Raw genomic sequence first — 17,244 nt, forward strand, 5'->3', positions numbered from 1 at the left:
CTGGAATGTGGGTTTGCAATTTCTGTTCTGAGCAGCCAGCCAGCTGGGAGCCCTACACAGATATCATGCTCCACTGCTGTGGGAAAACAGAAACCTCTCCCACCACTTAATGACCCCTATAGATTCAATAAATTTTTTAAAAGGTATATTTTTAATAGTAGTTATTTATTTTTTAGTAAGGATATTTCAACTCAAATATTTGGAAGGAATGAAAGAAAGAAAGATGATAAATTATTATAATTTTTAAAATTGATGGTATGTCAATCAGGTCAACAGTAGATTATTAAACAAGGTATTATAATCTTATTTAACCTACTTTAAATATTAAGATCAATTTAGGTAAGGATATCACTTTAAGAGGGTATATATTGGGTTGAAAATTACAGTCAGCCAATGGTATATATTACCACATTATTTTTCTGATAATTCAGGCATTAAACTCAATTTCGAGGAGGGAAAAAAATCTAAGTTTTGTTCTACCTCATTTTTAGTACTTCATTGTCACTATCAAGCCATGTGAACTGTGTTTACTCCAGTAAATTATGGACACAGTAAGACCTCCTTTAGCCTCTTAAATGGAAGTGTTCATTGGATAATATTTGTACAGTGCTTTGAATTCCTCAAAATATGCACATTGTTCCCCAAATCAAATGTGCTAAATGTCTCATAAAATACACAGAATTATTTCCCTTTATAATTACTTTAAAACAACACAATTTTTAAGTATATAATGAGTCATGTTAACTAAAATATCTACTTCCCTTCCATTTTATCAACATTCCCACTGCCTACCTATTTTCTCTGTTTGAGTACATTTTATCACACAGACAAAATAAGTGTTTCTACACTCATGGAAAAACAGTCATACTGAACCAATTAAAGCAAGCAAAGGAAAGAATTAGCCGAGAAAATCTGTGGTGTTTTATGGATGAGATGGCATATACAATATCGTACCTCACATTATCATAACTCACAGACTTCTTACTTTCTTAATGAGTGACAATAGCAAATCTGGAAAACATCTGCCTTGGACAAGAACACTAACTGCTCTCTGCTTAAAAAATATTGCTCGGCTATTACTGTAGAGCAGCCATGCGTATCATATTGTGGTATGAGATGTCTTGGTTGCAAGAAATTAATATTTTCGTGTTTGATTTCAAATGGCCTAGAACAGAATTCTGGCATAATTCAAATCATTGTAAAGCCATAGTTCGAATAAAGAACATGATTTACTATTAGCAAAACTTCAACGCTGCTACGTAGATCCCAGCAATCATTATGACTTGGCTGAAGGATATTTAGCAAACTATTTTGTGATTTTGCGCCATCTAAAGAGAAAATCTGCAATATAAAAAGAAAATCTAAAAATAACCTCTCATTTATGTATCTCACCATTTCAACTGGTAAGCATGTTTTGGCTGCACAAGTAAAATATATATTTAAAAATCTCATTACCACCGTAAGAGCATCTGCCGTCAGAATAAATTTATTAACATTCTCACCTGTGTTTTCATCATGGCGAAGAGTAGTCTTCTTTTCTTCTCACTACCAATTGGTAAGTGTTTGGAAGATGAAAGAATGACACTTTTAGAAGAAGGGACAAGAAACAATTCCCGTATCAGTCTGTGTTTTGCGTGACCTCCTTAATTTTTCTAATTTATTGTCAAATAATTCTGAAACTTAAAAGTAGCTGTTCATTTATTTTTATTTCTCCTTAAAGTGGGAGGTAAGATCACAGGAGATAAATTCGTCTCACGCTTTGGATACGTGTTCTCATTGTACCAATACCGTATTGTTAATTTGTAAACTGTTGCAAAATCATGGAGTTTGGCAAAATGCTAATTAAATCTTTTCTGGCTGAGAAGATAAATTCAGTCATGGAAAAGAATTCATTTCCGGACTATCTCAGATATTTGCCATCATTTTTTTTTTTCATTTCAATAGTGATGCATTATTACTACAAAGTGTGAAAAATTTCATTCAAGAGTGACTTGATCCAAGACATTATCTAATAGAACAGCTGGTACCCTTGTTCAGATTGACCCAGAACCATAGAAAAGTTCACAATTTTTGCAGATTTTTACTTGCCTTTGTTATAAACAGAGAAGGGTCTGAATTACTTGTATTATTTATTTAGCTCATAATCTATTATTACATTTGATGACATAATCCATATGAACTGAAGGTAGAGTTTTCCATGTACCAACTGAGTTTTAAATTACACAGTTAAGTTAATCTCAGACATTTGTTAAGAACCCAAAATGCTCCCAAAATGTGCAGTTCATATTTTTAATATATCTATATGCATAGATATCTGTTTTTAGATAATTCTACTTTTAGTCCAAAGCATAAGCAGATTTGAATTTTTAATCTTGTTAGTTCCAGAGGACAAATCTAGCAGTGTATGAAGAAGACTGAACTAAGTTTGGTGGTAGCTTGTGAATATTTCTGACTCTGAACAGTAACATATACTATTTACAGTTGTCTTTTGCATGCAGGTACATTGTGGGAATGTAACCCACCACTGAAGTCACACAAATCCTTTGCTTCAAGTCTTTTGGTCACATAGTAAGAAATTAACAATGCTGTATTTGTTTTCTTTTTAATATTTCTCATATTTCTTATTCTCATTCTGAAGGAATGCATTCTAATCCAAGGACACATTCTCATACATTCATTAATCCTTGTGCTCCAAAACGATTCACATGAAAACTCAAAATCAGATGGTTTCATGTGTTCCAACTTAGCTTTTGCTAAAACAGGGTCATCCTTGAACTTGTCATCTGCTGAGGTATTGAATTCCCTATTTGACTCAATTACATGATCTTAAGAATGTGGCCATTTGCCATTTCTGTCTCAACTCTGAACACATGTTTTTGCATCTAACTGTTTAGCTTTGGGAACCCCTCATTATAAATGAGCTACTGAAAAAGAGAGTAAGTCATTTAAGGAGCTTCCTAAGTAATACATTAAAATGTTTCTGTTTAAAGTATTATTAAAATTATTTTCTGGTGATGACAAGTTTTAACTCTGTAAAGCATTTTACTACAATGTCTGAGATACAAATTAATTGTTTAAAGAGTAAAATATTCCTGTCATTGTAAGAAGAGTTTTTGTCCATTTAATGAAGTTGTAATCAAGGTGATATTTTGAAAATTAGTTGTCATTTTCCTCTAATTTAAAACAGTATCCCAATGTGGAATAATCTAATTGTAAAAAATTATTTTTATATGCATATATTGTGTTACTCAGTTTTCTTCTAAAAATGAAGTAGACAGATACTTGTTTCAGATATTTATATTTAAATTACTGAATCAAATCGAGTTAAACATGTATTTGTCTTCTCTGCTGGACTAAAAACTCCTCGAAGGCACAGATTGTGTCCTGTTCATTCCTCAGATGAACTAAGGACTAGGACAGTGTTTGGCAGATAGAAGGTGCTCAATAATGTTGCTGAACTGATCTGAATGAATCTTTATGTGGCCAGATGTAAAACACCTATTTTATTTTTAAATATATAATCTACAACTAAAGAATAAAACATAAGCTCAAACTTTGCATTTATCCCATATCTCTTTTTTTTTGCTTTTCAGATCACTTTTTTTTTTTTGCTTTTCAGATCACTTTCACATAGTTATATCATTTGATCCTTTTGGGGTGGTGGACCTAAGAAGTCTTATCAGTCTATTTTTCTTATTTGAAGTCGTACTCCTGGTTAATCAATTCCATGGCAGGAACGGGAAACTAGTTTTTTTGTTTTTTTTTAACTTGTAGTCTCTTTACCATATACTTACTCACTCTTTTATGTGAAATATGTGAGATGGGTCAAGTTTCGTCTGTGTAGAAAAAGACTTCTTAATTCAGCTGGAAGATGAAAAGTGTTGAACAGACTATCACTTCTACCCAACCAAAGGAGAAAGAAAAAAAAAAAGCCGAGAAGCTGGGAATTAATGACTCTTCTTGAACCCATGAGAGAATTGAGATTGCAGGGCAAACACAACTATCCTGAAACATAGGGAGAGACAAGTGCTTTCAAAGAAAGATATTGTCAAACTCCTTTTAAGTTAAACAGAAGACCCCAGACAGATATTTTTAATGAATTGCTCAAGGCTGAGTGGGCATGTGAAGTTCCTGGGGGCTGAAGACATGTGTGTGTAGGAAGTCCCACTCTCTCAAAGGATTGTCCTCTAGGAATTCACAGGGAAAGTTGGGGAAGAGCCCACGAGAAGTTCCCCCGTGATACTGGCTGAAGCAGGGAAAGCATAGAAGCCGCTGCCGACATACTGCCGGACTCATTATCAGTATCATCTCAGAGGAGCGAGAGCCTTCATACGTAGGGAAAAGGGAACAAAAGTGGAGACAGAGGTTCTTGGGAGAGGGATGGGACTCTATGTAGGCCCAGCAGAACCTCTGGAGAAGGAGCAAGAATGTCACAGCTTGAGAATGTCACAGCTGCAAGACCCAGCTTCACAATGTCTGCCTAAATCTGAGGCTTACTAAGAATATCGGACAACACCTCCTTCCCCCAATCCTCTACCTCTAATCACCCTATCAAGTGTCAAACACAAGTAAGAGTGAATACAGCTAGGAGAGCTGCAAGAGACAAATTCTCTGTCTGTTGCACAAAGGAAAATGCCTAAGCCAGTGCGCAGACCCAAAGCCAATTAGGAAGCAAGCTTCAAACCCAGGCCAACTCCCCACTAGATTAAAATGAACTCCTGCACTAACAGCTCAGTGGAAGGAAAGGTGTGCTCATCTCCAAGCATAATAACTGTTTATCTCAATATCTATTGTTTTGTATGATATGTCCAACTTGTAACAAAAGACTTACAAGGCATACAAAAAAGGAGGACAAAACACAGTTTAAAATGACAAAGGAGTTAACAGAACCAGACTCAGATATGACCTACATGTTGAGAACCATCAGATGTGGAATTTAGAATAGCTATGGTTAGTATGTTAAAGGCTCTAGTGGAAAAGGTAGACAACATGAGTAGTCAGGTAGATATTTTGAGCAGAGACATGGAAACTAAAAAGAACAATTCAGTAATAGAGATGAAGAATACCTTCAACAGATCAACAAAGTAGATTAGACATGGCTGAGGAGAGAGCCAGTGAGCTTGAAAATGTAGATGAATAGAGACTGCCCAAAGTGAAACACAAAGAGAAAAAAAAAGAATGCCGAAAAACAGAACAGAGAATCCAAAAGCTGTTGGACAATATCAAATGATATAGCATATGCACAAATGGAATTCAAGAGAACAAAGAAAGAAGAGGGCAGAAAAAATATTTGAAGAAATGAAGACTTCCAAAAACCCAGCACCTGTGAACATCATATTCAAACTTCATGAAGAAAGCCAAAGACAGCAAAACTGAAAGGCAGCTGGAGGAAAAAAAATGGTATTGCATAAGTGTAACAAGGATAATAATTACAGTGGACTTCTCAGTAGAAATCAGGCAAACAAAAAGACAGTGGAAAGGTATCTGTAAAGTGCTAAAAAGGAAAAAAAACTGACTTAAAAATATATTTCAAAGGTGAAGTGTAGATACATTTCTGGGACAAAATTTCAAATAAACCTTTCAAATGAAAAAAAGTCTCAGACAAACAAAAATTAAGGTAACTCATTGCCACAGATGTGCTCTATAAGAAATGGTAAAGGAAGTTCTTGGGTAGAAGAGACATGATCAAAAACTTGGATTTATGTAAAGAATGAAGAATGAAGGCAAAGTGGAATATATTTTTCTTATTTTTAATTGCTCTAAAAGCTAACTATTTAAAGCAAAAATTATAATTCTGTGTTTATGCTATTAATAAAAGTGAAATGCATGATAAAAGTGGTACAAGGAATGGGAGGATTTGGGAATATACAGTTACATTGTGGTGTATGAAGTGGTATAATATTATTCAAAGATAGACTCATTAACCATTAAAACAAATGTTAAAGGGGCACTTGGGTGGCTCAGTCGGTTAAGCATCTGACTCTTGATTTTGGCTCAGGTCATGATCTCAGGATCGTGAGATTGAGCCCCACATTGGGCTCTGCGCTGGGCATGGAGCTTGTTGAAGATCCTCTCTCTCCCCCCTTTCCTTCTGCCTCTCCCACTCCTCTAAAAAAAGGGACAAAAGAAAAAAAGTTAAATGTTAAAGAGGAGGTATCTGTCCTCTGTGCAGAAAACACTGAGGCCAGCTCCTTGCTCACCACTATTCCTTCTTGCAGAGGAACAGGGTGGTCAAGAAATCGTGCTGCAGCCACAGGGCAGTCATGGTTTTGGTTTTTCTTGTTTTTTTATTTATTTGAGATAGAGCAACAGCAAGAGAGCGAGTGAGAGAGAGAGAGCATGAGCAAAGGTGTTGGGGGAGACAGAGGGAGAACGGGCTCTCCGAGCAGGGGGCCCGATGCAGGGCTCGATCACAGCACGCTAGGATGACGACCAGAGCTTATCGCCCAGCAGTCATGGTTTTAAGGGTACTGGAAAGACCTGTGGAACCAGAGGTGGTGGTTCACTGAGTTAGAATCACCCTAACCATCCGCGATATAAAATCCCTGGAGAAGATGTGTGCTGACTTGACCAGAGGTGCAAAGGAAAAGAACCTTAAAGTGAAAGGACTGGTTCGGCTGCCTACTAAGACTGAGAATCACTGTGAGAAAAACCTGTGGCGAGGGATCTAAGACACAGCAGCATTTCTAGATGAAAATCATTGACTTGTACAGCCCTTCGGGAATTGTTAATCGCATTACTTCTGTCAGCATTGAGCCAGGAGTAGAGATGGAAATCATTGTTGCAGATGCCTGAATTAACTATTTTCATAAATTAATTATCCATTGTTTAAAAAGAGGTATAAATAAGTAAGAGATAAAACGGAATAATAAAAATGCCTAATAATTTAAGGCAGAAAGTGAACCAAAAAAAAAAAAAACAAGAAAAAATAGAGCAAATAGGAAACAGCTAGCAAGATAATAGATTTTAATCCAATCATCATAATAATCACTTTAATATACCAGTTAAAAGGCAAGGATTGTTAAATTGGATTCAGAAACAAGACTCAGTTATATGCTGCCTATAGGAGACTCACTTTAAATATAGACATAGATAGGTTAAAAAGAAAAGCATATACCATGCACAGTGTCACCCGTCTCTCTGACAAAAAAAACAAAGCTGGAGTAGCTATATTAAATTCAGTCAAAGCAGACTTCAGAACAAGAAATATTATCAGACATAAAGTAGAACATTACATAATGATAAAGGGGTAAGTTCTCCAAGGGCACCTAACAGTCCTAAAGGTGTACCTACCTAAGCAGTGCTTCCCAGTACCTGAGGCAAAATCTGATGAATCTGAGAGGACAAATAGACAAATCCACAATCATCATTGGTGAGTCCAACACTCTTTTATACTTATGGTTAGAACAAATCGTCAAAAAAAAAAAAACAGTAAATATAAATAATCTGAACAACACTATCATCAAGTTGACCTAATTGACATTTATCACTTCACCAAAGAACTTCAGAATACACGTTTTTGTTATGTGCACATGGAACATTCACCAACATAGACAATATTCTGGGCCATAAAACAAACTTGATCAAATTTAAAAGAACAGACATGATCCCAAATATGTTCTCAGATCCTTACAGAATTAATCAGAAATCAATAAAAGAAAGATAGCTGGAAGATCTCCAGATATTTGGAAATTAAACAATGTATTTCTAAATAACCCATGAAGCTGAAAGGAAGTCTCAGGGGAATTTTAAAATATTTTGAACTACCAACAATAGGAAAGTAAGCAACGCAATTAAAACAGGACAAATGATCTTAACAGAAACCTCACCAAAGAAATATCCAGATGCAAATAAGCATACAAAAAGATGCTCAACATCATTTGTCACTGGAAAATTTCACATTAAAGCAACATTGAGATGCCACTACACACCTATTTGAGTGGCTAAAATAAAAATAATAATAAAATAAAACCTGACTGCTAATTTCTGGCAAGAACATATAACAACAGGAACTCTCATTGCTTGTGGAAATGAAAAATGATACAGCTACTTTAGAAGACAGTTTGGAGATTTCTTACAAAGCTAAACAAGCCTTATCATAGAATTCCCAAATCATACTCCTAGGTATTTATCCAGCTGATTTTAAAACATGTCCACATAAAAGCTTTCACATGAATGTTTGTAACAGCTTTACTTATAATTGCCCCAAACTGGAATCAACCAAAATGTCCTATATTAGGTAAGTAGATAAACAAGTTTTGGTACATCCATGAAATTGAATATTATTCAGCAATAAAAATAAGTGAACTATCAAGCCACAAAAAAAAAAAAAGCTTAAATGGATATTGGTAAGTGAAAGAAGTCAGCTTGAAAAGGCTATATATTATATGATTGCAGTTATATGACATTCTGGAAAAGTCAAAACTATAGGAACAATAAAATAGTGTTTGCCAGGAGTTCAGGGATGAATGGGTGAAGCATTTTTAGGGCAGCAAAATTATTCTTCATTCCACTGTGGATCTTGTGGTAGATACAAGACATTATGTATCCATCAAGTGCATAGAACTTTACAGCACAAAAAGTGAAGTTGAATGTATGCAAAGTTATAAAAAAAAAATCTTATAGGAGGTTGTGGGAACCCAGGATGGGATGCAGAATGTGACAAGACAATCCAACTGTATGACAAATGTATGAAGGGGGAAAAGTGTGTAGGAGGAAAAGATACTGAACTACATAATTTTGGAAATGAGTAGTATCTGTCAGATTGTACTCTAGTTGATAAAGTTGTTGACCATGGGGATATGGTTTAATAATTCTGATACCATCATAATGTATACTGGAATTGAACAACTAAGTAAATGGATGGTAGTGGTGGGAGATAGGTTTTTCACTGCTGACAAGGAAGTTTAGAGAAATAGGCTGAAGTGATCCATGGGGTATAGATTAGAGTTGGAGACATCAGTATGATCTTATGTTAGCTTAGTATACATACAGATGATTACATATAGAAATACACACACAGGTTAGGATACACACATATATTTTCTTTCTCTGTTAGCTGAGGGCCTAATGCAATGAAAACCCAGGTAGCAATAAATACACCTACTCTCCAGATCTGGGTCTGTAAAATCATTCTCCATTAAAAGGAACAGGGCTCCTTAGAGAAATGGCTGATTCTAGGATTGGGCAGGAAATATAGAAGATGAGTCTGGAGCATCTTATAGTGGCATAAAATAAAAAATATAAAGCCAATAATGATGGTATATGTGAAAGAGACCCAAAAGTCAAACGAAAGAGCTCCAAATGGCCAAAGCAATTTAGCCAACAGAATAAATTATATTGGATTATAACTCAAAACATAAAATAAATATTCATGAGTCACACTGATAAATAAATGAATGAGTGAATAAATGAATAAATAAATAGAGAAGAATAGACAAAGCCTCATTCAGAAGAATTCCAAATAATTTATGTAGGTATTCCACTCTCAAGGAGATGATGCATAACTTTCCACTCCCTAAGCGAGGGCTTTATAAACATAGTGACTTTCTTCCAAAATGTACAGTATGGAGAGGAGAGAAAGGTGTAATTTTCCTGTGGAGACACATGACAAACACTACCTCAACCAGGTGATCAAGATTAATATCAACAGGGATAAGTCATGTTGATACTATAAACCCTTTATAAGATAGGATGAAAATTTTACTTTAGCCTGTGGTCTTCCTCCCCAAAACATATAATGGCAGAGAAAAACATCAGACAAATACCAACTAAGGGGCATTCTATAAAATACCTGATTAGCAATCCTTAAAACTGTCAAGGTCATCAAAAACACAGACTCTAAGGAACTGTCACAGCCAAAAAGAATCTAAGGTGCTCTTGCTACTAAGTGTAATATGGTATATTACTGGGATTCTAGAACAAAAAAAGAACATTGGGTAGGAACTAAGAAAATCTGAATGAAGTATGGACTCTAGTTAATAATTATGTATCAATATTGGTTCATTAATTATAACAAATGTACCACACTAACATAAGATATTAATAATATGGGAAACTGGGTGTGGGGTATATGAAAACTGTTTGCATTATTTTTATCATTTTCTAGAAACTTAAAACAATTCTAAAATACTTTATTTTAAAAATGTATTTGGAACTGAATGATAATGAAAATGTAACATAACAAAAGTTGTGGGATGCCCCCTAAAGCAGTGCTTAGAGGGAATTTTATAGCATTAAATACTTAGTTTGGAATGGAAGAAATATCACTAATTAACAACCTGAGTTTCTGGCTTAGGAAACTAGAGAAAGACAAATTAAGCCCACAAGCTAAGGAAATATTAAAAATAAGAGGAGAAATCAATTAAGTTGGAAACAGAAAAAGATAAAGAAAATCAATGGAGCTTAATGCTGATCCACTGAAGAGATCCTAAAATTGATATCCTTCTAGACAGGCTGATCAAGAAAAAAAGAAGACAGAAATTACCAATATCAGGAAGAAAATGAGAGAGATCACTAATGGTCCCACAGACGTTAAAATATAATAAATCATATGTGAACAACTTTAAGTTTATAAATTTAACAATTTAGATGTAATTGACCAATTCCTTGAAGACACCAACTATTAAAACTCACTCAAGAAGCAGAGATAACCTGAATAATCTCATATCTATGAAAGAAATTGAATTTGTAGTTAAAATCCTTCCAAAAAAGAAAACTCCAGGCCCAGATAGCTTCCCTGGCAAATTCTACCAAATATTCAAGGAAGAAATAATACCAAGTCCTCAAAATTTCTTCCAGGAAATAGAAGGACACCTACTAATTCATTCTACAAGGCCAGCATTACTCTAATACCAAAGCTAAAGAAAGAAATTACAGAACAGTATCTCATTAATATAGACCAGAATTTCTCAATAAGATATTTTAAAATTGCATCCAGCAATATATAAAAAATATAATGTATCATGATCAAATGAGGTTCATCCCAAGAATGCAAGGCTAGTTTAACATGTGATAACCAGTTAATATAATTTAATGCATTCACAGACTATATAGGAAATACCATATGATCATCTCAATAGATGCAACAAAAGCATCTAATAAATTTCTACATTCTTTCATGATAACAACATTTAGCAAACTGGGAATAGAAAGGAATTTCCTTGACCTAATAAAGCGCATCTACAAAAGAAAACCAAAACCACAAAAAAACCCAAACGAAAAAACCAAATCTACCTGTTTATATCATATTGAATGATGAGAAATCAAATTTTTCCCCTAAGATCAAGAAAGGCAAGTATGTCTCATCACTCTTACTCAATATTATTTGGAAGACCTAACCAAGTACAATAACACAAGAAAAAGAAATATAGTGGATACAGGTTAGAAATGTGTCTATGTAGAAAACCCAAGAATCTATACAAAAGTTCCCTAGAACTAATAACAAAAGTTAGTAAGTTTGCAAGATAAATACTCAAGATAAAACAGTCAATTGTATTCCTATTTATCAGCAATAAAAAAGGGGTGAAACTATCGATTCAACTATTCAACTGTTGGCTTACATAACAACATGGAGGACTCTTACTTGCATTCTGTCAAATGAAAAAAGCCAGACCCAAAAGGCTAACTATTTCATGATTACAAATATATGATACTCTGGGAAAGGGAAAAGTATTGGAGTTGAAAGCAGATCAGTGGTTGTCATAGCTTGAGGAGGGAGTAGGGGTTCACTACTAAGTGTAAAAAAAATTTAACTAGGATGTTGGGGGATCCCAGGATGGGATGAAGACTGAAATTATAACTGTTTACAAATGTATGACATTACCTCACTGAAGGTGGTAGGGAAAGGGGAACTGACCTAAATGACTTTGGAAACAAGGTTTGACTGGATATTCTAAGGACAAAGACAATAAAGAACTGTCATAGAAATTATATTCTAGTTGGTGAATTAGAGTTTCATGGGGTTAGCAATTCTGAAACTACCTTACATGTACATGAGGGTTGATCAAATAAGTAAATTAACTGTATGTAATGGGAACCAGGTTTCTCACTGTCAGAGAAAGAAGTTAAAAAAACAGGGGTGAGAAAGCTAACTTTGTTCCCTGAAAGGGCCTAGAAACAGTGACACCCTAGTAGCCATGGGCACATCCAGTGTCCAGATCTAGGTTTCTAAATACCACTCGGCAAAATCAAAAACCCAAACCCAAAAAACAAATGTAAACAACAACAACAACAACAAAGCTGTTGTTGAAAGATGACCATTTCCAGGGCTGTATTATAAGGTTGATGATATGATGCAATGAGAAGGGTATTGACCTCTGTGGTATTCTTCCCCCAACTCTATCTTCACTGTCCAATCATGAGAAAACATCAGGCCAACACAGATCGAGGGTCAGTCTACTAAAATCTCTGACCAACGCCCTGCCAAAGTTTATCAAGGTCACGAAAGAAAAGGGAAAGATTCAAACAGTCACTGATAAGGAGAAATGATGAATAAATGCAGCTGCGCTAGGGGCGCCTGGATGGTTTGGTCAGTTAAACGTCAGACTCAGTTTTGGCTCAGGTCATGGTCTCAGGGTCATGATCTCAGGGTGGTGAGTTGGAGCCCCACTCAGGCTCTGTGTCAGCAGAGAGTTTGCTTCTCTCCTTCTCCCTCTGCCCCTCTCCCCAGCCGCCCCACCTCTCTCAAACAAACAAACAAACAAATAAATAAATAGATAACTGTATCTTTAAAAAAATTCAACTTGCTCTACTGGGTGGATCCTGGAATAGAAAAGGGACTTTAGTGGAAAAACTGGTGAAATGTTTTAATAAATGTACTATACTTTTGTAAAATGTTAACCTTGGGGGAAGCTGGGTGAGGAATATACAGAAATGTTCTGTACTATCTTTGCAACCTTTCTGTAAAACTAAAATTATTTAAAAGTAAAAAATAAAATGAAAAGCATGTTGTAAAATGTTTTTATATAACTTGTGAAGCTGTTTGATAGTTCTTTGATCTAAACAAAGAAACTTACAAATTAGTATAGCCACATTTTTTAAGGACAATAGAGTGATAAAATAATTCTGGTGTAATATCCTGTATGCTACAAATACATGTAGCTTTATCCATCCCACAATTGTTTAAATAATATCTATTCTTTTTATTCCTTCTAATAATGCAATCTCTAGGGTTGCACTGTCTAGCAAAACTCTGCGGGGATGGAAATGTTTTATACCTATGCTGTCCGGTATGGTAGCCACTAGCCACATACTATTGAACACTTGAAATGTGGCTAGTGTGACTGAGAAGCTGAAATTTTGATGTAATTTAACTTTAACTTTAAATTTAAGTAGCCACATGTTGCTAGTGACCATCATATTGAACAACGCAACTCTAGATAACAAGCCCCTTGAGACAGCAATTTGTCTTACTCAGTTTTTATCCTTTATTGTCCAAGCAGGATTGGAGATATCATGGTAAATAAAACTGACATCGCCAGTTTTGGGAGGTTCTGGTCTAGTGCAGGGTGGTTTTCAACCTGCATGCACATGAGAGTCACGTGGAGGGGACATTCGGTGAAGTTTAATTTTGTGATCTCCACCCAGACAATGAAGTCCGAATCACCTGGGGAGAAGGGGGGCAGGCAGGAGTAGCAAAGAGATGTCCAGATAGAAGTATTTATTTTAAAAGATGCCAGGTGATTCCAATACAGCCAGGGTTGAGAAATTCTGTTTTCAGTAAAGAATATATAACACAATGATGTAAAATGGATTTAGATTCCTTACCTTCTGCAAAGTTCAAGCTTTCTCACATTATCTAATAGAAATGCAAAGTAAATTATATTTTATGCATAAAATTTAAACAAGTAACTGCCAAGTAGTGCTTTAGGAAAAAGAGACATTGTATCATCCTTAGGCTATTGTAACTTATGAAAAAATTTTGTCTCACGGGTTTAGGCAATAAAAATTATATATATATATATGTATATATATATATATATATAATCAAGGAGATTAAGATACCTTGAACATAGATCTCTGCAGTTCAGAAAAGCTAAAAGTTAGATCACAAATTATAGATTTCACTGTTTGTTGTAGTAGAAAGTGGTTAAAGAGAATCATTGCTAAAATTTTTTTCTGGTCTATGCAGTGCCTAGAGATTAAGTAGATTTATTACCTGGGCTCTAAATGGTGAATGAGCATATGATATGAAAGGTTTGCACCAAGCTAGGGTAAAAGCTAGGGAGGTGACCACCATTATGCTCTCACTCCCTATGGATTTGTTCCTTCACATTCCTGGATCTTTGCATTTAATTTGGTGTGTAGGTTGGAAGATTATGTTTAAACCATTAGGGGAATTTTAACTGGAGAAAGGTGAGAGCTGAGGGGTAGTTGTTACTGGATGACAGTATAAGGTGCTATCAAACATTCAGCTTCAACTTGGATAATCATTTATCTTCTCTGCATCTAGAATGTCAGCCATAATCATAATCAATTATGTGTTCCTTTCCTGTTGACTTTTTTCCTTTTTTTTTCTAATAGAGTGACTGGGGTTTTTTTTGGGGGGGGAAGCACTGAGAGGCATAAAAACCCCATTAGTCACAGAGAATTATTTGTTGTATAGAATTACTTATTACTGATGGTGAACAGTTTTTATGGGCCATTTACTAAGACTTGGAAATGATTTACCTAGTGTAGTGAGAAGAACATGGACATTGTACAGACAGACCTGGTTTTGAATCTCAGCTCTCTGACTTACTACCTATATAATCTTTGGCAAGTTTACCTCTATGAGTCTCAGTTTCTTCTTCTGTGTAATGGGGATAATACCGATCTCAGTAGAGCTGATGTAAAGATTAAATGAGCTAATATTGTCACACTTCTCTCTACCAGATCCTTCCCCTTGCTCCCTCTGGCTCTCAGGGGTCCTGCCCTGGTCCCCACCATGTAGCTCTGCAGCCTTGCTTTCACCCACTATTATTACCTCCCCTGTGGTCTTTCAGCTGCCTTCAGGTTTCAGCTCACTACTCTAACTACTCCTTCTGCCCCACCCCCTCCTCTAATATTTACTGAGTACAGTATTAAACTCTTTAGATACGTGTCTACTTGATTAAGAGTAACATAATTGGGGCGCCTGGGTGGCTCAGTCGTTAAGCCTCTGACTCTTGGTTTCAGCTCAGCTCGTGGTCTCAAGGTCGTGGGCTCCATGCTCAGCATGGAGTCGGCTTCAGATTCTCTCTCTCTCTCTCTCTCCCTTTGCCCCTCCACCACCCCCGCTTGATCTCTCTCTCTCTCTCTCTAAAATAAAAAATAAATAATCTTTTAAAAAAGAGTAACATAATGTCCACTTAATCTTTACAACAGTGTTATCCCTATTTTCTAAATGAGGCGACTGAGCCTGAGAGAGATGATAACCAGGACACATAACTAGGTCATGTGACACAACCAATCCATTCTCTTGGTTGGCTCCAAGCTGCCCACAGTTCCCAATAACCACCTCTTAGGAAAGTATACAATACCCAAAACTAGGTCCCAACTTTATCTCATTGTTACTATGCTCTAAGCTCCAGCCACGCTCAGGGCTATCCCCTAAGTAGTCCATATTCTTCCTTGCGTCCTCCCTTTCCACATGCTGTTCCTGCAGCCCCATTCTTTTCCTTTCCATCTAGTAAGCTTCAGCTCCTGCTTCATAGTCTAGTAAAGGTGTCAAACCCTCTGAGTCTTTCTCTGCTTACACTTACAGGACCTCTGTTTTTCATAGCCTGTTGCACAGACCTGTAACTATAGGACTTTTCACACTCTTTGGAAATTAGTCATTCATCTGTCTCCTTCACTCTACTATGATTATCCCTCAACTGCTAGTGGGGAGAAGAATTTTTGCCACATCGTTGGTGTTTAATAATGGTGTGTGTTTAATTGAAATTTCTATTAAGATTAAATAATTTAGATAATTTTAGATTCACATGCACTGACCCTTGTATAGGTTGCCCATTTTTGCCCTATGGTAATGTTCTGTAAAACTATAGTATAATATCAAGACCAGGATATTGACACTGATAAAATTTACCAATTTTATTCAAATTTTCCCAGTTTTACCTGGACTCGTTTCTGTTCATGTATGTGTGTGTGTGTATTAAGATTACATAAAAATTATCACCTGTGGAGGTTTGTGTATCCACGACCATAATCAAAATACTGGACAGCTCCACTATCTCAGAGATCCCTCCTGTGCTTTTTATGACCACATCTACATCCCTCCACCCCTCCCCCATTCCCCACTGAATTCCTAACCTCTGGCAACCATGTATCTGTCTTCCATTTCTAAAATTTTGTTATTTCAAAATGTTACATAAATGAAATCACTACTCTTTTGGCATTGGCTATTTTTAGCTCAGTGTAACTGCCTGAAGATTCATCCAAATTATTGCATATATTAATATTTCATTCCTTTGTATTGCTCAGTAGTATTCTATGGCACATATATACCCCAGTTTGCTTAACCATTCACCTTGTAAGGACATCTGGGCTGATTCCAGTTTGGGGTTATTATGAATAAAACTGCTATGAATATTCATGTTCAGATTTTTAGGTTGCCACGAATTTCAATTTCTCTGAGATAGATATCCAAGAGTGCAAATGCTGGGTCACATGGTAATTACATGTCTGGTTTTATAAGACACTGCCAAATTGTTTTCCTGAGTGGTTTATATCTTCTTCCCACCACCTTATATTCCCACAGGTCATGTATGAGCAGTCCAATTTCTTTGTATCCCATCCAGCCTTTGATACTAGCATTATTTTTTATTTTGGTCATTCTGATCTTCTCTCTCTCTTCCCCCCTCTTCTCTCGCTCTCTCTTTCCCTTCTTTCCTCCTCCACTCCTTTCTTTCCTTCATTCTGAGACTTACCCCTGCTTCGTTGGATGCAGTCTTCTGTGAGGGTGTTTTCAGGGAGGTGCCCACTTCTCTCCTTAGATACTTATTTTCCTGCTTCCTGTGCATAGTCAAGTAGTACGCATGGAGGGAAAGCAGGGCTCTTTAATTGTGGGGTGGGGTGCTGGCCCCTCTTCCTGCTCTGGCTTCCCTTTTCAGCCCCCATGGTTCCTTCTTATTCCCAAGCTTGGTTTCCAAATGCTCTTCTAGGAGACTTTCAATATGGTTTTCACAAATTAACCTTCACTTTCATTAGCCAGGTATCTGTTGTTTACACCTAGAATTCTAGCTGATATCATTTGCTTTTTAAAATTTAAATGGGTTTAATCAC

This window comes from Phoca vitulina, unplaced genomic scaffold (genome assembly GCF_004348235.1).
Source record: "Phoca vitulina isolate PV1807 unplaced genomic scaffold, GSC_HSeal_1.0 scaffold25, whole genome shotgun sequence".
In the NCBI taxonomy this organism is placed as follows: domain Eukaryota; kingdom Metazoa; phylum Chordata; class Mammalia; order Carnivora; family Phocidae; genus Phoca; species Phoca vitulina.